Source organism: Triticum urartu, chromosome 4A, assembly GCF_056163025.1.
Source record: "Triticum urartu cultivar PI428250 chromosome 4A, HENAU_Tu73, whole genome shotgun sequence".
In the NCBI taxonomy this organism is placed as follows: Eukaryota; Viridiplantae; Streptophyta; class Magnoliopsida; order Poales; family Poaceae; genus Triticum; species Triticum urartu.
Window position 1 is genome coordinate 246,436,120 of NC_141876.1, and position 17,130 is coordinate 246,453,249.

Below are 17,130 nucleotides of genomic sequence, written 5' to 3' on the forward strand. Positions count from 1 at the left end.
TCCTGTTTGACTGGCTTGAATCCTTTTAGGATATTAAAGCTGTGTTCAGCCAGCCTGCGTGGGATTCCTGGCATGTCTGAAGGGTGCCGGGCAAAAATGTCCCAGTTCTCTCGTAGGAACTCTCGCAGTGCGGCGTCTACATCGGGGTTTAACTGTGCCTCGATGGAAGCTGTTTTATTGGGGTCCGTTGGATGGACCTGGAATTTGATTATTTCATTCGCCGGTTTAAAGGAGGTGGACTTGGATCTTTTCTCGAGTATCACATCGTCCCTATTCACCATGGAGCGTAGCGCAGTCAGTTCCTCAGCCACTAGGGCTTCGGATAGCGCCTCGAGGGCCAGTGCGGCTGTCTTGTTTTCGGCGCGGAGTGCTATGTCCAGATCACTAGCGAGAGTGATGATTCCGTTAGGCCCAGGCATCTTAAGCTTCATGTACCCGTAATGGGGTATTGCTTGGAAGATTGTAAATGCTTCTCGCCCTAGCAGAGCGTGATATCCGCTACTGGATGGGGCCACTTGGAACGTGACCTCTTCGGACCTGTAATTATCCGGCGTGCCGAACACCACATCTAGTGTAATTTTTCCTGTACAGCGCGCTTCCCGACTGGGGATTATTCCTCTAAAGGTTGTGCTGCTTCGCTCAATGCGGTTCCAGTCTATTTCCATTTTTTGAAGGGTTTCCTCATAAATGAGGTTCAATCCGCTGCCGCCATCCATGAGTACCTTGGTAAGACGAAAGCCGTCCACTATTGGACTAAGGACCAATGCGACTGGTGCTCGGGCTGTTCAGAATTTAGGTTCATCACTGGCGTTAAAAGTAATAGCCGTGTCACTCCATGGGTTTATTGTTGCTACTTGGTAGACTTCGGCAAGGTTGCGGAGTGTTCTTTTTCGCATATTATTTGATGCGAAAGTCTCAAAGACTGTTAATACCGTACTGGTGTCTCTGGGGTGGCTTTCTGTGGCTTCTGGAATTAGAAGATCTTCGCCAATTTTTGCCACCTGCCGGAGGATCCAACATGCTCTAAGGCTGTGAGTTGGTGTGGCGCCCTCTGCACTGTGAATTTTACAGGGTCCATTAAGACATCCTTCCAGTAAGGTTCCGTGCCCTGTAGAGGGCTTTTGCTTTTTGGTATTGAACCCGGGTGTCTGGCGATGATGCACCCTTTTATTTCGGACTGGGTTTGTATTCAGGGCTGGATTGTCCTGAAATTTTATTTCGGTTTTCCAGGTGCTTTCCATTGCACAGTACTTTCGTACTATGGACGCCAAGTCAGCGAAGCGTGTAATATCACGGTGACTTATGGCGTTGAGGATTCCCTTGTCCGTGCAATTATTGCAGAAGAATGAAATTGCGTCTTCCTCGCGGCAGTCCTTTATCCTGTTCGTAACCAGGAGGAATCTGGCCCAGTAATGATGTACTGTTTCTTCGGGCTCTTGCCTAATTTTGGATAGATCGCTTATGTACGGGTGGGTGGGTGGAATCAAATCTGAAACCTCACCCAATCTGAGACCCAGGGGCCAAGGAGTTTCCGAACTCGGAAGTTTGGATTCTTGGATGCTGTCCAATGAATCTAGCCCGTCGCCTCACTTTAAGTTCAGGTCTTGAGTGATGTATTCCCCTCCGCGGGTATCCGGCTTGGAGGGATCGGGAATCCGGACATAGCTAGTCCTTAAGATAGATGAAGGGTCGCCGCACTGTCCCTCTACCACGGCAACGTGATGGGTGACCTGGGGAGAGTTAATCTCTCTCAGATCGGGTTTAGGCCCAATCTGGTCGTAATCTGTAGCGACTCCCAGGGCGGCGAAGCGATCCAAGAGCTCGTTTAGGGAAGAGAGCTCCATTGGATCTAGCTGCTCGGTGAATTCCGAGCTGACGTGAAGATTGCTTTCGATGACCCAAGAGGTCATCGTCGGCGTAGCAGCCGAACGGGCAGTCATAAGGAAACCACCTAGCCTGAGAGTTTGGCCGACAGCCAAAGCTCCCTTAGCAACGGTGCCGTCTTTAAAGACGGGATGAGGCATCCTTCCTGATGGCGACGGCACAAAGGAACTCTCAATGAAAGCACCAATGTCGGTGTCAAAACCAGCGGATCTCGGGTAGGGGGTCCCGAACTGTGCGTCTAGGCGGATGGTGACAGGAGGCAGGGGACACAATGTTTTACCTAGGTTCGGGCCCTCTTGATGGAGGTAAAACCCTACGTCCTGCTTGATTGATATTGATGATATAGGTAGTACAAGAGTAGATCTACCACGAGATCAAGGAGGCTAAACCCTAGAAGCTAGCCTATGGTATGATTGTTGTTCGTCCTACGGACTAAAACCCTCCGGTTTATATAGACACGGAGAGGGCTAGGGTTACACAGAGTCGGTTACAATGGTAGGAGATCTACATATCCATATCGCCAAGCTTGCCCTCCACGCCAAGGAAAGTCCCTTCCGGACACGGGACGAAGTCTTCAATCTTATATCTTCATAGTCCAGGAGTCCGGTCGAAGGTATAGTCCGGCTATCCGGACACCCCCTAATCCAGGACTCCCTCAGCGGCGATGATTCCCCTCCCGATGGCACTCCGGTACCACCGAGAGAGAGGAGGAGAGGTTCTCCCCCTTGTGCTTCCTCCTCCATGGCCTCCCCCTGGATGGGGAGAGGTTCACCCTCTGGTCCTTGGCCTTCATGATGATAATGGCCCCTCCGGGATCCTCCTCCATGCCCTCCGGTGATGATGGCCCCCTCCGGCAGGGTGCCGGAGAGGGCCTAGATTGGTTTTCAGTGGCTACAGAGGGTTCTGGCGATGGAACTCCCGATCTAGGTTATTTTCTGGAGGTTTCTATATTTATAGGAATTTTTGGCATCGGTCTCACGTCAAGAAGGTGCCCGAGTCGTCCACGAGGCAGGCCCACGCGCCCCAGGGGGGTGGCCGCGCCCCCCACCCTCGTGGACGGCCCGGGACTCTTCTGGCCCAACTCTTTTACTCCAGGGTCTTCTTTTGGTCCATAAAAAATCATGAAAAATTGGCACGTCAATTGGACTCCGTTTGGTATTCCTTTTTTGCAAAACTCAAAAACAAGGAAAAAACAGAAACTGGCACTAGGCTCTAGGTTAATAGGTTAGTCCCAAAGATCATATAAAATAGCATGTAAATACATATAAAATATCCAAGGTTAATAATATAATAGCATGAATACTTCATAAATTATAGATACGTTGGAGACGTATCAATAAGTGCCTCTTGATTAAGTGGTGGTGGAAGATTATGACTACTGGTGTCGGATCCTTATGGTTCTCCATCCTCAAAGCTAAGTATTTCCCTCAGTCTTGCCCGTTGTTTACCTCTGCTCGCAGAGGCTCACAATTTTGGAAGGATTTGGTTAAAGCCAGGCCTCTTTTTCTGGCTAATGTTAAGTTTGTGGTCGGGGATGGTTTGTCTGTTCGATTCTGGCTTGATTGGTAGTGTGGAGACTCACATCTCTCTGTGAGTTTCCCCACCCTGTTTTCTTATTGCCCCAACCCGGATATCTCTATTGCCGAGCTTTCAGCTAATAACTGGGACCTGGCCTTCCGGCGATCCCTTTCTCCTGTAGAGTTCGAAGAATGGCAAAGGCTCTCTGCTCTCTTCCCTACGCTCTCGGAGAACGCGGACTCGGTGGTGTGGCCTCATACCTCCTCTGGTTGCTTCTCGGTTAAATCTCTTTATTGTAATCTTATTGGTGGATCTCCCACCAACAGATTTTCTTAGCTCTGGCGGGCCTGCATTCCCCCGAAAGTTAAGATATTCCTTTGGCAAGATTTTAGAGGCCGTCTGCTAGCGGCTGACCAAATTTGTAAAAGGAATGGCCCTGGATCGGAGTTTTGTGCCCTCTGTGGTGCTCTGGAGGACACTAATCGTATTTTTTCAGTGTGTTTTGACTAAGTTCATCTGGAGTTGTGTTAGATCATGGCTCCAGGTCCCCTGGGACCCTGCGTCCTTTTCTGAACTTCAGGCTCTCGCTAATCATTTGGTTGGAGTTACTAAACGGGTGTTCTGGGTAGGACTTGGAGCGATTTTCTGGTCTCTGTGGACGATTAGGAATAAGTTTACCATCGAGCATGTTTTCCCTGCTAAGCCTGCTGACTGCTTATTTAAATCATGTGTGTTCTCGGGGCAGTGGAGATCATTGACTAAGACGGAGGACTGGGATGCTCTTGATCTCCTGATATCTAAAGTATGGGCCTCGGTGTCTTCCCTATCCAGACAGGAGCATGTTGCTTAGATGTTTTATGATGCATCAACTAGTTGCTGGCTATGTCGCTTTCAGTCTATCTGGCCTGCGTGTCGTGTGCTGGCCTGGGTGCCATGTATCTCTCCTTGAAACTGCGGGGCTACTCTGTTTGGGTTACTTTGGTTCGTGATGTGTGTTGCTACTCTGCCTGGTGGCTTTATTTATAAAGTCGGGCATATGCCTTTTCTCTAAAAAAAGAAATACAAAGATATCAAATCATGCATATACGAATTCAGAGAAGACTCAAATAATATTCATAGATAATTTGATCATAAATCTACAATTCATCGAGTCTCGACAAACACACCACTACTGCAGGTTGCTGCTAACGCGACACTACAATCAGAGACCCTTCGATGAAACTGTGTGCGATGCCATAGTCGCAAAAGGTGGTGTAAAAACCGTCAAAAAAGGTGCAAAACATTTGCGATGGAGGATGCATCAAACATGGTTCAGATTTTAGTCGCGTGTGCGATGTAGGGCATACGGTTCAGCTCAATTAACTGTTTGCGATAAGGAGGAACAAAAGAAACGGGCAGCCAGATGAAGGTGTGTGCAATGTACAGCATACGGTTCACTCAGATGAACTATTTGTGATTAGGCAACACAAAAGAAACGGTCAGGCAGATCAAAGATGTGTGCGATATACGGCATGCGGTTCACTCGGATGAACTGTTTGCGTTGAGACATGAGAGCAGAAACGGTTCAAATGAACAAGTTGTGTGTGATACGAGGCAAACAGGTCTATAATCGGAAACGTGTGCGAAGACCGATAACAACACAGACGATTACTGCTAACAAGCCGTGTGTGTTGTGAGCAAACGATTGCTGGTATACAATTATGAGTGATTGATGAAAACATCACCGACGGGTTCCATTGTTTAGTCCATGTGCGATGTGATTTTCTTTGTCCGCACAACATATATGCTCTGTCTACAGAGCATCAACATATATACTTAAAAAGACAACATTGCATAACCAAATTAAGCATACAATTACACGAGTGACTACACACATAACATTTCCACACACCAAAGTAAGCAATTACATGCATACTAAAGTAGGAGAAACGAGGATCTAATCATCTACTTATTGTTGTGATGATGCTTGCCATTGCTCTGCTTCCGGCTGGATCCCTGGCCATTTTGGGGAAGGAGGCACTTCCTCATGTCAACGATCCGCCTCTACATGTCGTAGCTCGTGTGCGCCTCCTTGGCCGCGTACACACGATGTGAGCTTTGTCTAGTTTCTCCATCCAGGCCGAGTGCCAGGCACGCTTGTCCTTATTGCACGAATCCTTCATGTCTCCGTAGTAGGTGTCGATGATGGCCTCGGCGAGGTGAACCAGTGAGTCCTTCTCATGCTCCTTGTTGTCCCAGATCTTGTATTGGCCCTGGATGTCGACATGATTCTAGCAGGCGATGCCTAAATTCTCAAGCGCCCTTACATCGTTGGTGATGTCCATCGTAGCGAACATGTAGTGGGGGCTGTTGACAAACCTGGCGAAATGCTCGCAAGGCCTTGTGTCCAGGCAGTAGTTGTAGATGAAGACATGGTGGCGCACGCACATCTGGGCAACGGCGACCTTGGGACAAGACCCGACACAAGTGTGGGTGTACTTGAGGTCGAACCCGACCATCTTGTGCTTCTTCGCGGAAAGCAACAGCTCCATGATGTGGATGGAGTGCTCCACCCAGACCGGGTCGTTGGTGTACACCACTGAGAGGTCCATGAACCTTCTATGGGTGTCCACCACGGCACGCATGGTGAACTGCTGCTCATTGTCGGCAGCCACTCGGAGCGCCATTGGAGCCGCGCAGGATACCCTCTAAGAATTTCTCGTGGTGGGTGTGCTTCTTACAATGGTGGGGCACGATCGAAAGGATGAAGAGACACAAGGGTTAAATGGCCGCTGTAATAAATGGGGCCCGGCCAGCCTGTAATCATCACGTCTTGTCACGGCGTTCATAGCGGAGAATTCCACTGCATGCTTAACAACATCGCACTGCACGCGTGGGCTCAAAGAGTCGCCAAATGTATCGTCGGTGAGCCTGTTCCCGCGCTACTGCGCTGTTTACCGTGCAAGCTTCCCGCCCGGCTAGTTTGGCCACGCGTCGGCTAGAAGAGGGACAAATCGTGGGCGTTTATTGGCAAAAAGCTTTGTAAAAAAGAAGTGTGTGGAATGATTTCGATCATAAGTTTACCTGTGGGTGATGAGGTCAAAGTTACACAGAAGGATGGTGATGGACACTTGAGTGCGATAATTAATTATGCGCTCTAGAGTGCACACGCTGGAAGAAACCAAATGTGTGCAATAATGTCGTAGATCGCAGTCGAGTAAGCTATACAGACCGTGTGTTGTGAGACCGATAAGGTAAAATGATTCGAGAATGGTTAATAAAATCTAAGACCATTGCATATTAAGGTCAAAATAGTGTTAGCAATATACGAGTCTCATACGATGCCATTTCAACGATTGTACCACAAAAGCTCGAAACGTTACAAGGTTCAAATTCCAGAGTTATATGGCTCAAATTCGAAGGTTACAAGGTTGAAACTGATATTAGAAATGAAATTCAGCTCATCAGCTGCAAACGCTCGTGTTGATCCGCTGAACATGGATATCAGAGAGGTTCAAACTAATATGACTGCTTCTAAGTCTGGTTTCGAAACCTCACAATTTTTGCAAAGGGGTCAGCCACTGAGAAGTCATGTATGGGGTTGACACGATGACTTCTGATTACTCTGTCATCTGAAGTTCCAAAATGAAATTCAACATTTTTGGAGCCTACTCCATTCTGCCGCAGGCGCCGACGCTGATCAACAAACCATTCATTTTTGTGAAATAAATGTAAGGCAAACCTCATTTCCTTCAGCACCCTTGCTCTGAGTACAAAGAACCTGGCGAATATAATCTCCGGTAAGGTCCCTCGGTAGGAGTTCAAACTAATTTCTGAGAGATGTAGATCTAGGCATTCGACGTGATTGTTATATTGTATCACATTATCCACAACTGGGCCTAATCTTATCTGCAAAAGATGAAAACTTGTTAGTGCCTACATGCAGTTTTGAACATTACTACAGGCCTATTTGGTTTGCAGGATTTGTAAAATGCACAAACATGCCATCTTTGATTTGACATGATTAACATGGGCATTTGATTACATTCTAGAAAAATGTAGCCTTCTTCACAAGAGCTTGGAGCGAATAAAAAGTTCCCTAAGAAAACTTGAACTCCCTTATGGTTAACATTTAACAAGAAAGGAACATCACCTCGATATATAGCTTCTCGAGGCACGGAAAGCATCTTAGGAAACTAACAACTTGCTCCAGGTTGGGGGCGATAGATTCTAGTGCCAACACATTCACTGTGCACAGTTTCGTGGTTAAGCTTGTCGGAATCATTTTCTGAATGACAGACGAACAAACATCTTCAAAATTAGAAACAATGTTAATTTGTAGAAGGAGAGGTAGAAGGCGGCTGTTGTACCTGAACGGGTGTGGATCCAATAACAAGTTCGGAGTATTTGTGAGACGAGTAGCCCACCACTGTCAATTTCGGCGCAGAAATGACATTGATTCTTGTTGGACCTTCTTGATCAACTACAAGTAATCTCTCAAGTGCAGGTGTGTCCTCAATGACCATACAGTGGTACACATCTTGTGATGTCTTCCTGTCGCACCAGCAACACACATAAATAGTCCAGAGAGTCATGGAGGTGATGTGGAAGGTACTCAACCCATTGATCGCCTGAAGACGAAGGTACTCAAGTGTAGTACAGCCATGGAGCAGGCGCTCCATGTCACCATTTTAGAGGCAGATGGCGACGAGCTCGAGGTGCTTCAGTCATGGTAGAATAAGAGCGGGCGTGTCATTAACGGGGGATGGCAATTCCTGAACTTGGCGACGCACAGCGTGGGTGCGAGGTAGAGTGCGGACGTTGGCAGCGACCACATATGCCCATCATCAAAAGTGAGCTCCTCGAGTTGATCTAGGGCGGGGGATCGGAACCAGTCGTCAAGCTTGGCTCGGTCCTTGCCGTTGGAACGGAACTTGCCCATTCTAAGGCCTTTGGTTGGGCCAAGGTGACTGTCGAGGATCTTGGAGAACGCATCCAAGCTTTTGCGATAGCCATGGCAAAGCTCGTGGGTGTTGATGAGGTCGAGAGGGTTGGAGTTCCATAGGGGGCGCCACCGCCGGGGAAGGACGGTTGTTCCCTGATGTTGCTTGAAGCTATGCCGGTTTTTTCCCAAAGAGGAAGGGATGATGCAGCACACCGGCGGTAGGTATTTCCCTCAGATATAAAACCATGGTTATCGAACAAGTAGGGGAACCAAGCAACACAACGTAAACAGCCGCTGCACACAAATAACAACCACTCGCAACCCGACCTGTTAAAGGCGTTGGCAATCCCTTTCGGATAACGGCGCCAGAAACGGCGTGTGGATGGGAGAGAGTTGTAAATATTGATAGATCGAACGCCAAATAAAATAAGTTGCAGCAAGGTATCTTTTGGGTTTTTGGTTTAATAGATCTGAAAATAAAAGCAAATAAAAATAGATTGCGAAGGCAAATATTATGAGAAAGAAACACGGGGGCCGTAGGTTTCACTAGTGGCTTCTCTCAAGAAAAATAGCAAACTGTAAGTAAACAAATTACTGTTGGGCAATTGATAGAACCTCAAATAATTATGACGATATCCAGGCAATGATTATTACATACGAATCGCGTCCAAGATTAGTAGACCGACTCCTGCCTGCATCTACTACTATTACTCCACACATCGACCGCTATCCAGCATGCATCTAGCATATTAAGTTCATGGAAAAATGGAGTAATGCAATAAGAACAATGACATGATATAGACGAGATCCGTTTATCTATGGCAGTAGATATAGATCCCATCTTTTTATCCTTAGTAGCAACGATACATACGTGTCGGTTCCCTTTCTGTCACTGGCATCATGTTGTAACATCCCAATTTTAAATTTGGATGTTATACATAGGTAATCATATGCATATCATATTTTATTTGCTTTTTGTCTGTGATCCTAGAAATCTCATGCAACTCAAGGACCCAAGGAGAGAGTTGGAGGTTCCACAAATTTTCATATTTGAATTTTTCTCAAACTTGAAAAGAGGATCAATTTGGTTTTAATATTTTTTTCTCTCCAATTATTTCCAATAATGAAAAATAAAAGAGAGAAGATAAAATGACTTCTTCAAAAGAGAGGAATATTGGAGAAGAAATTTTAATATCAAATTTTTATTTTTATTTCCTATTTTATTTGAATTAGAAAAATATGCATTTTTAAAAATTGCAATTTTAGGCCAGAAAAATGTTCACTTTGTTCTAAATATTAGGCTTAGACGGTGAAAAATTGTTTCTGGCATTTTTAGAAGAAAAAATTATATTTTATTAGGATTTTTCTTCAGGCAAATTTTACTTTAAAAACTTCCCGCCCCGCGTCGCCCGCCGCCTTCCTCCCACGCGAGGAGCCCGAGCCGTCGCCGCCGTCTGAGTCCGGCCGAGGCACGACTCCCGAGCCGACCCGGCGCCCCCTTCCCCAAGCATCCCCCCCTCGGCCTTTAAAAGGGAACCGCCGCCCCTCCTCACCCAAATCCGCCGCCCGCGGCGCCGCTGCGGCGCCGCCTTGCCGCCACAGGCCACTACGCCCACGCCACCGCACCGCCACCCCGCCGCCGGGAGCCGCTGCTGCCGTCTCGCTGGAGTCGCCAGACCCGTCGCCGTCGTTGGAACTTGTAGCGACCCGACCTCAGATGGTCAAGTCTCTGTGCTTCAGTGTCATCCCTGGATCGGTAATGCTGACACACACAGTACTCGAAGGATTTATAACAAAGTAGCAATCACACACTATTACATCGAATGTCTCCAAAGAGAAATAATATGGCTTCAGGCCATCTAATGCGATAATAGCGGAAGGCTTGGAAGATAAAGTGAGTCCATCAACTCCAACGGCATAGCTGAGCTGCATGGCAACGACCTAACGAACCTTACTCCTCATCTGAAAAGTCTGCAACATAATACGTTGCAGCCCGAAAACGGGTCAGCACATGGAACATGCTGGCAAAATAACACAATAGAGCAAAAACAGAATAATGCTATCACTACATGCATATATGGCTGGTGGAAAGCTGTATGGTTGTAGTTTTGTGAAAAGCCAATTTTTCCCTACAACAACGGAATAGATTTTAATTTACTATCATGGTGGTTAAAACATCATTGAGAAGGTATCCCCAACTCAATCCCAATTAAAGTGAATTAACATCCCAACAGTATTAATTAAGCATGGTGAGATACATGTGATAACCCAAGTACTAGATACTCAAGAATTGTCCATAACCGGGGACACGGCTAACCATGATTAGATTGTACACTCTGCAGAGGTTTGCACACTTTTCCCCACAAGACTCGATCGCCTCCGTTGAATTTCTCGCACTACATGGTGTTTGAGAAACGGATGACCGAGACACAGTCTTTCAGAAACGTTAACTCTCTACTCCTGGTAGACCATACCAAACCTACAAAACCCACTACCTGCTGATCTACCTCTTCAAGAACTTCACGTAACTTACTCAACTATGCTAGAGCCCATAATAGCTTGTGGCTGCACACGGAAGTTTCTAGCATGAATCATCTCAGTATCCTTTGAGCTTGGGTGGCGGTCCATAGGAAGATCACACGGGTACCCCGGGATTTCCAAGAAAAAACAGACAACACTGGGTTCCCCAGGTGCCTCAGTCCACCCAGTTGTTTGATTAAGTTGCCACCTTAAGTTGAACCATTAATTAATAATCTCACATCTGACATGAATTTCACTCAAACCCAAACCACGTCTACGATCATAGCATAGCAATAAGCAATACATAGAAGTAACTCCCAAGGGTTTGAATGTAACAGGGCAATAGGTTCTACCTCAGCAACTACTTCCCAACCCACAAGTTAATGACATCCTAATCATGCAATGTTTGAGGATTGGAACTAATGCATAAAAACTGGGTAATAATGGGATATGATCAAAGTGTTACTTGCCTTGCTGACGATCCGCGAATCCTAGAGACTCGTAGTAACATGCTTCGCACTCCGGGAATTCTATCGCAAGCAAACAATAACATACATAAGTAACAAGCAACGATGCACAAGCAAAACTCAAATAAGAGAGGCTGACCAGAAAGTTCAAATTAAGAACACCGGTTCGCAAAAAGAATCAAAACAAACGGAGCAACGAAACTCAAACGGCGAAAGAAAGAAGCTTCGTTTACTAATCTGAAACTAGGTCAAATTTTACAGTAGCAAAAACTTGTTTGAGTTGGTTAAACGGAAAGAGGGTTTCGAGACGAAACTCCAGGCGCTTGAATCGCCTGATTCCGTTAAACGAGCGAAAAGATAAACAGAAACTAAGATCGGATCAGAAATCACGATCAGAAAAATCATGGAATAAATCCGATAAAAGAAAACTCACGAACAGACTAACGAACGAGCGTTCGTTAGTTGTTTCTAATGGGCGAGGAACCGTTCGTTAAAACGAACGTTCGGACGGACGTCCGCTAACTAGAAGAACCGAGAAAAATCGGCGAATCCGAAAAAAAACGGATTGAGGGTTTTCAAAAAAACCGGCGGCGGGGCGCAGTGGCTACCTCCGGCGAGGGGCTCCGGCGGGGCGGGGTGCGGGGCGGCGGCTCGCGGGGCGGCATGGCTTGGCAGCGGGGGGGGGGGGGGGGGGGGCTTGGCGGCGGCGGCTGCAGCGGCGAGCGCAGGCGGCGGCGGCGGCGGCGGCTGCGCACGGCAGTGGCGGCGGGGCTAGGCGGCGGTGGCGGTGGTGTTGGGGGCGGGGGTGGCGACGTATATAAAGGGGCGGGGGCGGCGACTTGGAGGAGGGGGTAAGGCGCGGCGGAGGCGGAGTCCAATTCGGACTCCGGTCCAAGTGGCGGCAGCAGCGGCCTGGCGCGGCTGGGCCTTAGGCCCAGTCGGCGCGGAACCTTTTTTAAAAAAAAAACTTCGCCGACCGAAATAAAATCCTAGAAAAAAATAAATAAAAACCTAAAAATGCCAAAACAATTTTTCACCGTCTAAATAAAATATTTAGAACAAGATGAACATTTTCTCGGCCCTAAAATGCAATTTTGAAAAAAACATGCAATTTTTCTAATGCAAATAAAATCCGAATAAAATTCAATAAAAATCAATTTAATAATTTTAATATTTTTCCTCCAATATTTCATTTATTTTGGAGAAGTCATATTATCTCCTCTCTTTAATTTTTAATGTGAAATATTTTTCGGAGAGAAATAATTAAAATCAAATCCTCTTTTCATTATTTGATAAAAGAATCAAATATGAAGACCGGGAAATCCCCAACTCTCTTTGAGGGTCCTTGAGTTGCTTAGGATTTCGAGGATTACGGAACGGAAAAGCAATAAAACATGATATGCATGGATGATCTATGTATAACATTCCAAATTGAAAATTTGGGATGTTACAAACCTACCCCCTTAAGATGAATCTCGCCCTCGAGATTCGGGTTGGCTAGAAAATAGGTATGGGTGGTCCTTGCGAAGATCATCCTCTCGTTCCCAGGTAGCTTCATCCTCGGTATGGTGGATCCACTGAACTTTACAAAACTTGATAACTTTACTGCGGGTGACTCTGCTGGCAAACTCAAGAATCTTAACTGGCTTCTCCTCGTAAGTCAAATCACTGTCCAACTGAATTGCCTCCAAGGGTACTGTATGTCTTAATGGTATTTCCGCCATCTCAGCATGACACTTCTTCAGCTGTGAAACGTGGAACACATCGTGGACTCCTGACAATCCCTCAGGTAACTCCAACTTGTAGGCGACTTCTCCCATCCGTTCCAAAATGCGATACGGTCCTACAAATCTCGGGGCTAAATTTCCTTTAACTCTAAAACGTTTCACTCCTCGCAAGGGCGATACTCGCAGATATGCTCTATCTCCAATTTCGTAGGTTACCTCCTGGCGTTTTGAGTCTGCATAACTCTTCTGCCTGGACTGAGCAATCTTCAGTCGGTCTCGGATCAGTTTTACCTTCTCCTCAGATTCTTTAATCAAGTCTGGTCCAAACAACTGTCGGTCTCCTACCTCATCCCACATCAACGGTGTTCTGCACCTGCGTCCATACAGGGCTTCAAACGGTGCCATCTTCAAGCTAGCTTGGTAGCTATTATTGTATGAGAACTCTGCATACGGCAAATTGTCATCCCAACTGGATCCATAATCCAGCGCACAGGCTCTCAACATGTACTCCAAAATTTGATTGACTCTCTCAGTCTGTCCATCTGTCTGTGGGTGAAACGCTGTACTGAACTCCAATCTCGTTCCCAAAGTCTGGTGTAACTGATGCCAAAACTTTAAAGTAAACTGTGTTCCTCGAGCCGATACGATGGTCCTCGGAACTCCATGCAGACATACGATCCTGGACATATAGATCTTGGCCAACTTTGCACTTGTATAGGTGGTTTTCACTGGGATGAAGTGAGCTACTTTGGTCAAACGATCAACTACTACCCATATGGAATCATATCCTGCTTTAGTCCTGGGTAATCCGGTGATAAAGTCCATGCCAAGTTTATCCCACTTCCATTCGGGTATCGGCATAGGCTGTAACAGTCCTGCTGGCTTCTGATGTTCTGCCTTAACTCTCTGACATACATCACATATGGCTACATACTCGGCAATATCCTTCTTCATACCAGTCCACTAGAAACGTTCCTTCAAATCCAAATACATCTTGGTCTTTGCGGGGTGCATCGAGTATGGTGAGTCATGGGCCTCTTGAAGTATTAACTTCCTGATCTCCGGGTTGTTAGGCACATAAACTCGGTCCTCAAACCATAGGGTATTGTGCTCATCCTTTGGCCTTTCCTTTGCCCATCTTCTCCTTTATCTCGGCAATCTCTTTATCATCTTTCTGAGCTTCCCGAATCTTGTCCGACAATGTCGACTGAACCTCCATTGTGGCAATGAACCTTATAGGTACAATCTCTAACCGAAGTTCCATGATGTCCTTTGCTAATTCCTTCGGCAGTCCTTTACTTTCAAGGGTATTAGCATAACTCTTCCGACTCAATGTGTCTGCTACGACATTGGCCTTTCCTGGATGATAGTGTAGCTTCATGTCATAATCCTTTATAAGCTCCAACCATCTCCTCTGCCTAAGGTTCAGCTCCTTCTGGGTGAAGATGTACTTTAAACTCTTGTGATCCGTGTACACATCACAATGGTTTCCAATAAGGTAATGTCTCCAAGTCTTCGACGCATGCACTACGGCTGCTAGCTCCAAATCATGCATGGCATAATTCAACTCATGAGGTTTTAGTTGTCATGAGGCATACGAAACAACTCTTCCGTCCTGCATAAGCACACATCCAAGTCCTAAGCGAGAGGCGTCGCAATACACTTGGAACTCCTTATGTATATCTGGCAGTACTAGCACTGGGGCTGTAGTCAAACGTTTCTTCAACTCCTGGAAACTTGCTTCACAATCTTCTATCCATTTAAACTTGGTATCCTTCTTCAACAGTTCATTCATTGGTTTTGCAATCTTGGAAAAATTCTCAATGAATCTCCGGTAGTATCCTGCAAGTCCAAGAAAACTGCGGATCTCGCTAACTGAGGTGGGTGCCAACCATTCAGTGACTGACTGAACCTTGTTGGGGTCTACTGCTATACCTTCTCCTGATATAACATGTCCAAGGAATCCGACTTCCTTCAGCCAAAACTTGCATTTGCTAAACTTAGCATACAACTGGTGTTCCCTGAGCTTCTTGAGAACTAAACGCAAATGCTCTTTGTGCTCCTCCTCGTTCTTCGAGTATACCATGATATCATCAATAAACACCACAACAAACTTGTCCAAATACTCCATGAACACCTTGTTCATCATGCTCATGAAATAGGCAGGGGCGTTAGTCAGTCCAAACGACATAACCGTGTACTCGTATAATCCATATCGCATTGTGAACGCCGTCTTTGGTATGTCCTTCTCTCGTATCTTCAACTGATGATACCCCGATCACAAATCGATCTTCAGAAACACTTTAGCTCCTTGCAACTGATCAAACAGATCGTTGATCATCGGCAGTGGGTACTTGTTCTTAATCGTCACTTCATTCAATGCTCGATAATCAACAACCATCCTCAGGGATTTATCCTTCTTCTCAACCAAAAGTACTGGGGCTCCCCAAGGTGATGAACTTCTTCGGATATATCCTTTCTCCAATAACTCCTTGATCTGTTTCTTAATTTCTTCCAGATCATTTGCGGGCATCCGATAGGGTCTCTTGGATATTGGTCCTGTTCCTGGTAACAGCTCTATCAAAAACACAATATCTCTGTCCGGTGGCATGCCTGGTAACTCCTCTGGGAAAACATCTGGGTAATCCTTCACTATAGGCATTTCCTCCTGAACAACTCCCGGAAGGGCATTCACTTGACTCCTCCTAGGCACATGCCTAGATACATACTTAATCCTTTTTCCTTCCGGGGTGGTGAGATAAATCGACTTACTAGCACAGTCAATGCTTCCTCCAAACTTTGACATCCAGTCCATACCCAATATCACATACAATCCTTGTGACTCCAAGATAATTAGGTCAGATGGAAAAACATGTGTACCAATGGTTAAGGGTATCTAGTCACACCATCGGCTAGCCATATACTCTGCTCCGGGTGAACTCACTAAAAGAGGGGTCCTAAGGGTTTGGGTTGGTAGTTTAAACTTATCCACGAATCCCCTTGATATGTATGAATGCGATGCACCAGTATCGAAAAGAACAAGAGCGGTAAATGACTTAACCAAAAACTTACCTATTACTGCGTCCGGCTGCTCTTCAACCTCCTCCATGTTAACGTGGTTCACTTGTCCTTTGTTGAATGGATTGGGCTTCTTCCCAGTGCTTCCATTTCCGTTTCCATTCCTTCCTTTGGGGCAATCATTGGCATAGTGCCCTGTCTTCCCGCACTTAAAACAGGTAACCTGACTTAAGTCTCTTTTGGCAGGAGTGGACGGGTTGGAGCGGTTCTGATTGTTGTTAGCTCCGTTCCCATTCCCATTCTTAGCACCACTGTGGTTATGTGATCCTCCTCCAGTGTGGTTGTGACCTCCATGGTTGTGAACAAGTCCTCCCGTGTTCGGGGTTAGAGGCTTCTGCTGAGCTCCTGAGTTATACTTCCCTTGTCCATACTTTCTCTTATGGCTCTCAATCTGCTGTTGTTTCCCTTCAATCATAAGAGCCTTATCTACCAACTCCTGGTAGTTGTTGAAGGTTGCTACCATCAACTCCATGCTCATCTCATCATTCAGCCCTTCCATAAACTTCTCCTGCTTCGCGGCATCTGTGGCCACATCTTCAGGGGCATAGCGAGATAACTTGCTAAACTCATCCACGTACTGAGCCACAGTACGGTTCCCCTGGCGTAAGTTGCGGAATTCCCGCTTCTTCATTTGCATAGCTCCAGTGGAGACATGGGCTGTGCGGAAAGCTTGCTGAAACTGGTCCCAAGTGACATTAGCTATAGGAAAAGTGGCTGTGTAATTCTCCCACCATGAGGCTGCTGGTCCATCCAATTGATGTGCGGCAAAGCGCACCTTCTCAGCATCTGTGCAACCTGCGGTGTTCAACTCCCTTCCAATTCGGCGTAGCCAATCATCAACAACTATAGGCTCGGTGCTACTGGAAAACACCGGCGGCTGTAACCTTAGAAAACAGGCTAGGTTGTCCACTGGTGGTGGGTTGTTGTTGTTGTTGTTGCCCTGGTTCTGAACTAGCAATTGCATCAAGGCATTCTGCTGCTGGATCAACTGGGTGAGCTCCGGCGGGAAGGC